Here is a 7,601-nt window from a genome sequence, read left to right as displayed (position 1 = left end):
TATGGACCCTTGCCATTCCCCTCCCCACCAAAAAGTTTTTCTCAAGGCTTTTCAGAGCCAGTCATTTTCAGTTGTGTCTCACTCTCAGTGACCTCATTTGGAATTTTCTTGGCAAAGATACTTCTCTGGCTCATTTTACAGATGAGGAAACTGAGGCAAACTGGGGAAGTGACTTGCCCAGGGTCACATAGACTGTGAATGCCTCAAGCCTGATTTTATGAGAGGAAAATGAGGTCTAGAAAGGGGAAGGAAATTTCCTGAGCATTGGAAGTAAGAGGCAAAGTTAAGATTTTTCTCTTTTTTTTCCTTTTTCCAGTGCTTTTTCCAGTGTTCCTTCCCTTTAACATGCTAAGATAGTATATTGATAACTGTGTAGATAAGCCCTGAGTTGGACGTAGAAGCAATTTGACATACTAGAAGGAACACTGGGTTGAGAGTTGGTATGGCCTGATTGATTCCCACCAATCCCTTTTCTAGACCTCAATATTCCCTCTTTAAGATAAGGGGAACCTACTAAAAAATGTCTAAAGCTCCTCCCAGATGTCATTCTTTGGGACAATTTTGGCTATATTGCTTTGGGGATAAGCTGACACTACTGATCTCTACTTGTTTGTGAGAGTTTGTGAGATGGTTCCTTGGTCTGAGAGTGTGATAGTTGGACTGGAAATGGGACAGCCTAAATGAACGACTCCAGTCCAATGCCACAGAATCACTGACATCTAGAGCTGGAAGGGGTCAGCGTAGTCAGCTGGTCCAACCAACACCAGAACTAAAAGCTGCTTTTTAACACCCTCATCATCCTCCAGGTGAAGATCTCCAGTAAAGTGAAACTCTGTCAAGGTAGTCCATCCCATGGTGGTTTACTCTTTAGGTTGAGCCATCTGTCTTCACCTAAATTTCTCAATATTTGTTCCTCAAACAAATGAAAACCTCAAACCTGCTTTTTGGAACGGCTCTCCATCGCCCTATAGGAGTGATTGGTCCACAGTGGGATGCAGTGGACACGGGCCTTAAGCTTACTCCAGAGAACTAATTTGTATTTACTGTCCTCTGTTTTTAACACTAGGCCCCTGATATACTTAATCCATTGTGAATCTATGAATTCAGCCTGACACTGAACCTATTTGTTTTCAGCCTGAATTACTTTAAAAATTTTTTTTTCCCAAATACTGGAAAAGATAGTTTTCAACATTCACCTTTGCAAAACCATGTTCTAAATTTTTCTTTTCTCCTCCAATCCCCAAGTAATCTGAATTAGGTTAAGCATGTTGAACTGAATTATTTTCCACTCAATTTTGGAAATATTTGTGACTATGAGGGCCCCGCCTCCCCCAATCTGCAGTAATCCCCCCTTTTTTTAAAACCACGTCTGCCTCACTACCAAGGATAGTGCTACTTCGTTTAGGAGCTGATTAATTTTGTCAAATTTGGGACAATTCCATATCTTTAGTACCTATTTGATAAAGGCTGGTTATTCACGTTTAAAAGGCTGCTCTCAGCCCCTGTCTAAAGTTGGGTTCTCTTCAGAACGTTACTGTCTGTGTGCTGTGACCAGTGAGGACAAAAGATATTAAAATAAAGCCACTATTTCTCAGACTAGTTAAGTTGAATTGGATATACATATATCCTGGCATTTAAATTTGCATCACCTAAAGTCAAATCAATTGGCATCAAGTGCCCTTTTTGTGTTACTCTCTGGAGACAATGCACAAAGAAACTAGAGAGACAGGATAAGTTGGAGATAATAATGGGGGAAGAAATGGCAGCATTAAGGGAGTTTACAAGTCCCTCCCCCACTTTTTTTTGGAGGCAGTGTGGTTGTGACTTGTCTAAAGTCACACAGCTAGTAAATATCTGAGGCTAAATTTGTACTCAGTTTCTCCTGACTCCAGGGCGTGTACTCTATCCACCGCATTACTTAGCTGGCTCAGTTTATAAAATATATGTAAAATAGTGAAAAATTTAGCATTTTTATTTTTGGGAAAAAGGAGTTGGTCATAATTAGTGGTATAGACTTTATTTATGGACCTCATCCTAACTCTCTAAGGATTGATGTAGCTTGGAGAAGCAATGTGGCTTGGTGATTTGGAGGCAGGAAGACAAATTCAGGTCTTAGCTGATATTGATGAGGTCTAGATATGGGGTACCTAAATGAAATTAGGGTTTAATTGAGGTCTAGTGGCAGGTTCGGGGTACAGGGAGTCAAAAAGAGCTCCCCTGCAACCCCTTTGGATTCGGCACAAGGATACGGAGTTAAATGAGGTCTAGAAGCCGCACAAAGAAGAGGTTTATTATGGGGTTTCGAAGTAAGGTTAAAGTCTAGTTAAGGAAATAGGTGAAGGTAGAGATCAGAAGGCACCGGAAACAGGATTCCAGCAGACAGAGATCCCTGGCATGCCAGGCATAAGGCTGCCATGTTTGAAACCTCTGCAAAGAGAGGATTCCAGCTTACCTCTTTTATAATGAGACCTTCAGTTAAAGGGGCCTGTGGAGTCTCAGGATGGCTCCTTTTGGCTTTCAGTGGGCACTTGAGTTTGCTTGATGGGGGTTGGGAAACCTGAGCAGATCATTAGAATGGGGGCTGGGACAGCCCAAGTTGGCTCAGATCTGGGTGGGGGCTGGGACAGGCCCGGATCTTTTATTGGAATTCAAAGGGACCAGGATTTGTGAATCAAAGGTCCTGGATTGATAATGCATCCACTAGGAGGGATTGAGAATCAGAAAGAAAGGAATAAATCAATTCTTAAAGGGACCATAACCTGCATCAATATTACAACCTCTCTGAAACTCAATTGTCTTGATATATAAAATGGAAATAATACTGTCTACAAAGTTGAGAAGCCCTGTAAAGCATTATACCAACATGAGTTTTTTCTTTTCTTTTTCTCTTCACAGTACCAGAGCTTTGGCCAAGTGATGAATTTTGGGGCAAAGCTAAGGCAGATGGGGAATCAGAGATGCAGCAGAAAGAATGATGAATTCCAAGTGAAAGGACTTGGGTTTGAATCTCACTTATGTGAGCATTGGCCAGGTACAAAATTTCTGGATTTTAATTTTAGTTCCCTCATCTGTAAAAGACGAGACCAGGTTCTAAGGTCTGTTCCAAGTTTAATTTTAGGCTCTTGCTGCTGCTATTCAGTCACTTCTGACTTCTTGTGAGCCCATTTGGAGTTTTCTTGGCAAAGATACAGAAGTGGTTTGCTTTTTCTTTCTCCAGTTCATTTTATAGATGAGGAAACTCAGATAAATGGAATGAAGGGACTTGGCCAAGGTCACACAACCAAGAAATGCATGAAGCTGGATTTGAGTTTAGATCCTTTTGACTACAGGTGTGTCACTGTGTACCACTTAGCTGCCTTACATTTATGCTGCTGCTCTTTGTCTTTTGTTCTTAAAGAGGACCATAAGAAAGAAATGAAGCAATGAAGGAAAAAAAGATAAGCCAGCAAGCAGGTGTTGCTCAATTGACCACTTCCAGTTGGTTTCCCAAGGGGGCAGCTCTACTCACAAAGGTTATTTGTCCTTCCTTCTTGAAAAGGACCCTGACATCAGTGAGATGATGGAATGACAGGCAATTTGAGTTGGATTTAAGCCATATGGCTCAGTGGTAAGATACAGATCAGGATGACCAGAGATGACCTTCACATTACTGTGATCCTAAAGTATGGAGATTATTTCTGTTAGTGAGGGGATAATATGTACACTGATGAAGTGTCAAATCTTTTGAAGGATTAGGGAAAAAGTTTGGCTTTTTATTAAAAGATCTAGGTCTAAAAGGTCTCAAAGGCCACTAGATGAGTGGTCAAGATGCATGAAAGCTAGGGATTCTAAAACCCGGACATGAGAAGCAAGTACATTTGCAAAGAATGGAGATGGGAGATCCACAGGGTGTACTGTGGGAAGAACAGGAAAGAGACCAGTTAGAACCTGGGAGGGAGAGTCAGGTGCTCCTTAAAAAACATCCCAAACTTAAAATGCCAAATAAAATGAGCATTTCTATTTTCATGGCAGAATAGAAGAGTTTTGTACAGGAAATCGTGAATGGGAATTAAGGGTTAACAGAAAAGGGCTTGAGTTATGAAAAGTCTAAAATTTCTGAATAGAGAAATTGGTATTTGACCTTAAAAGTAGTGAAAGGGCAAGCATTGGAATTTGTTAAATAGGAGGGCAGTAGGGTCAGCTTTGTTTTAAGAAGCCTAGGTGATCATGTGAAAGCTGGATAGAAGAAGGAAGAGATGAAGAAAAGGTCCAATTTAGAATCTGTTGCAATGGTCTGAACAAGGGCTGTTAAGTGAAGGGAGGTAGATGCATATAAATACGCAGAGAAGAAGGTTCAAGAATTAGGACCTCAGAATGACTTCTTTTCTCACATTCATTCCTCCCGTGTTAATCTCCTATGCTGTTGATTACTGTGTTCTCACATTTCCCTCTTCCTCTTTTTCTGGGATGGCACTTGAGAAAGCACGGGTTGTGGGCAAACGAGGACAACAGGAAAAAAAAGTTGGTAGATTTCTTATTCTGGAAGGCAGGAAGTAGCCATGAAGTGCTGCTTATGAAACTTCACCATGTGCCCATCAGCACCTCAGCTTTTGGAATAAAAGCTTCCCTTCTATTCTAAGAAACCGTCCACAGAGAATCAGAAAAGCAATGTTCCTAAAAGATTATGAGGATCTACTCAGAGTGCAATTACTACAGGATCCCCAGATGGGGAATGGTTTAGTGGTGTTTCACAGCACTCTCATAATGTGGAGAGCAATTATGGATGGGATATTTGGGAATTTCTTTTCAGAAACTGCCTCCTTTCAGAAGTTTAGAGTTTGTAAAGCTTCAAATGAAATCCATGACTTAAAATAGTGATGTGTAGTGAGCTCCTTGATAAGAGTTTCTCAAGAAGAATTGGTCTCACATGTGACCTCTCAGAATCTTATAGAGCTGACTATAGAAGTTAGCTACATCTAGACAACACTGTGGTGATCCTTAGGAGCCTCCAAATTGTGAAGGAAGATGGTTCTACTTTGACAGGAAGACAAGCTGCTTGCCATTGGTCCCACTGACCCTAAGTCAGCAGGTCCCTAGATGATTGCCTCAATTTTTCTGCCAAGGGCTCAGTTACAATAATGACATACTAGTGACACAGTTTTTTGATGGAGTGGATGAGTGGGTATTCCATAGCTATCTGGGGTCGTCATGAATAAGAAAACCCTGGGAGAATAGAATGGTTTTGTGAATAACAACTTGAAGGTAGAAACTGGAGTTTTAGCAATCTGTACATCAGTCCATAATAATAATAATAAAAAATAACCCCCTAGAGCTTATAAGCATTGAGGAGAAAAAACTCAGTCTGATAAGATCCATAAATATCTTCTGCCTGCTTGCCTTAAGCCGCCTGTCCTTTATCAAGAAGACCCTGGTCATCCTTGACACATGTGGGATCTGCTAATGCCTGGTGGGCCTGTTCTTTGATTTGTGTAGAAATGAGGGTTTGGTCACTTTTCTGTGACAGAGACTTGGTCTGTAAAGATCTGTTCCTGGGTCTACTAGCTCAGTCAGAGCTTCTTAAATTTTTTCTGCTTGAGACCCTTATTTGCCCAAAAAATTTTATGCAACCCCAGGTAGGTAGATATGTAAAACAAGTATACAAACCAAACATTTGCTGATAATCATAATTTGTGACCCTCACATTCAGTTGCATGACCTCATATGAGGACAGGATCGCAGGTTAAGATTTGTACCAGTTGAAATGGTAGTACTGAGATTTGTGGTGTCTTTAGGGGACTTTAGGCTAAAAAAATCACACTGTACATTGACAGTTGAACAGGTACTGACTAGATTCTTAATTTTTTATTGAAGTTTTTTTATTTTCAAAACATATGCAATGGTAATTTTTCAACATTAACCCTTGAAAAACCTTATACTCCAATTTTCTTCCCCTTCTCCCCATCCCCTCCTGTGGATGGCATATAATTTAATATATGTTAAAATGATAAAAATATATGTTAAATTCATTATAGGCATACATATTTACACAGTTATCTTGCTGCAGAAGAAAAATCATCAAAAAGTTTAAAAAATGAGAAAGAAAATAACATTCAAGCAAACCACAACAAAAAGAGTGAAAATGCTATGTTGTGATTCACACTTAGTTCTCACAGTGCTCTCTCTGGGTACAGATGGCTCTCTTCATCACAAGATCATTGGAACTGGCCTGAATCATCTCATTGTTGAAAAGAGCCATGTCCATTAGAATTGATCATCATATAATCTTGTTGTTTCTGTGTACAATGATCTCCTGGTTCTGCTCATTTCACTTAGCATCACCTCATGTAAGTCTCTCTGAAATCATCCTGCTCATTGTTTCTTATAGAACAATAATATTCCATAATATTCATATACTATCATCACTTATTCAGCCATTCTCCAACGGATGAGCATCCACTCAGTTTCCAATTTCTGGCCACTACAAACAGGGCTGCCACAAACATTTTTGCACATGTGGGTTCTTTTCCCTCCTTTATGATCTCCTTGGGATATAAGCGCAGTTGAAACATTGTTAGATCAAAGGCTAGGCACAGTTTGATAACTCTTTGGGCATAGTTCCAAATTGCTCTCCAGAATGGTTGGATTCATTCACAATTCCACCAACAATGTATTAGTCTGATTAGACTCTTAAAGTCTGGATTTTAAAGTGGGGAATTATAAGAGCTTTCAAATCTGACTCAGATATTGGGGAGCAAATCAAATATTTACTTCTTGTAAACTGTGAAGAATATGGTTGTCATTATACTTTTTCAAACTTTGGCCTGTCTTTTGACCAGGAATTTATAGCTAACCATATATTTAAATCAAAACTTTAAAAATGTTTCCTTGAATGCTCTTTTTTAAAAAAAGCATCACTATTATTTTCATATCATCCCCCAAAATAAACAAACTAAATGTCTTTTTAACAAATAAGTATAATCAAACAAAACAGAGCCACATTTTGGTTATGCTAAACAATGTCTATGTCATTCAGAACACTTAATTTGGGCGGCCTCTATTTGCTGATTAAATCAAGGTTGCAGAGAGTAAAGGTAGCATAACATTATCAACAGCATTGTTGGTGCATTTGTGTCGTAAACTAAGCCAAAAGTTCTAGAAGGTCTCCAAAGCTATTGTGCATCCTCTATTGCCCAGTGATTTCACTGCTAGGTATCAGAGATCAAATGAAGAGGAAAAGGATCCATATGTACAAAAATATAACAATTCTTTTTGTGGTGGCAAAGAACTGGGAGCCGGGAGGAATACCTGTCAATGGGGAATGACTGGACGAATTGTGGTGTGTGGATGTATGTTACTGTGCTGTAAAAAATAATGAAGGACATGTTTTCAGAGAAACCCGAGAAGACTTGTATGAGCTGATGCAGAGTACAGCGAGCAGAACTGGGAGAACAATTTATGCAGTGACAGAATATTGTAAAGACAAGCAACTTTGAAAGACAGTAACTCTGATTTACCAGAATTTTGAAGGACTCATGGTGAAATATACTAACCATTCCAAGATAGAAGGCTGATGGGCTCAGAGAGCAAAATGAGGGTTATGCTTTTTGGAATCTGGCCAATGT

General features: G+C 39.6%; 1 long non-coding RNA gene across 1 annotated transcript in view; it reads left to right on the top strand.

The window, feature by feature from the left end:
- The window catches only part of LOC116421268, a 71,888-nt gene that overhangs the window by 2,449 nt on the left and 61,838 nt on the right, over nt 1–7,601 (top strand). The window contains exon 2 of the long non-coding RNA XR_004231569.1: nt 2,896–3,031. This is a non-coding gene — a long non-coding RNA (uncharacterized LOC116421268). The remainder of the gene's footprint in view (nt 1–2,895; nt 3,032–7,601) is intronic.

Source organism: Sarcophilus harrisii, chromosome 2 (genome assembly GCF_902635505.1).
Source record: "Sarcophilus harrisii chromosome 2, mSarHar1.11, whole genome shotgun sequence".
Classification (NCBI taxonomy): Eukaryota; Metazoa; Chordata; class Mammalia; order Dasyuromorphia; family Dasyuridae; genus Sarcophilus; species Sarcophilus harrisii.
The sequence above is the reverse complement of the archived record's forward strand: the minus strand, read 5'-3'. Positions and strand labels throughout refer to the sequence as shown.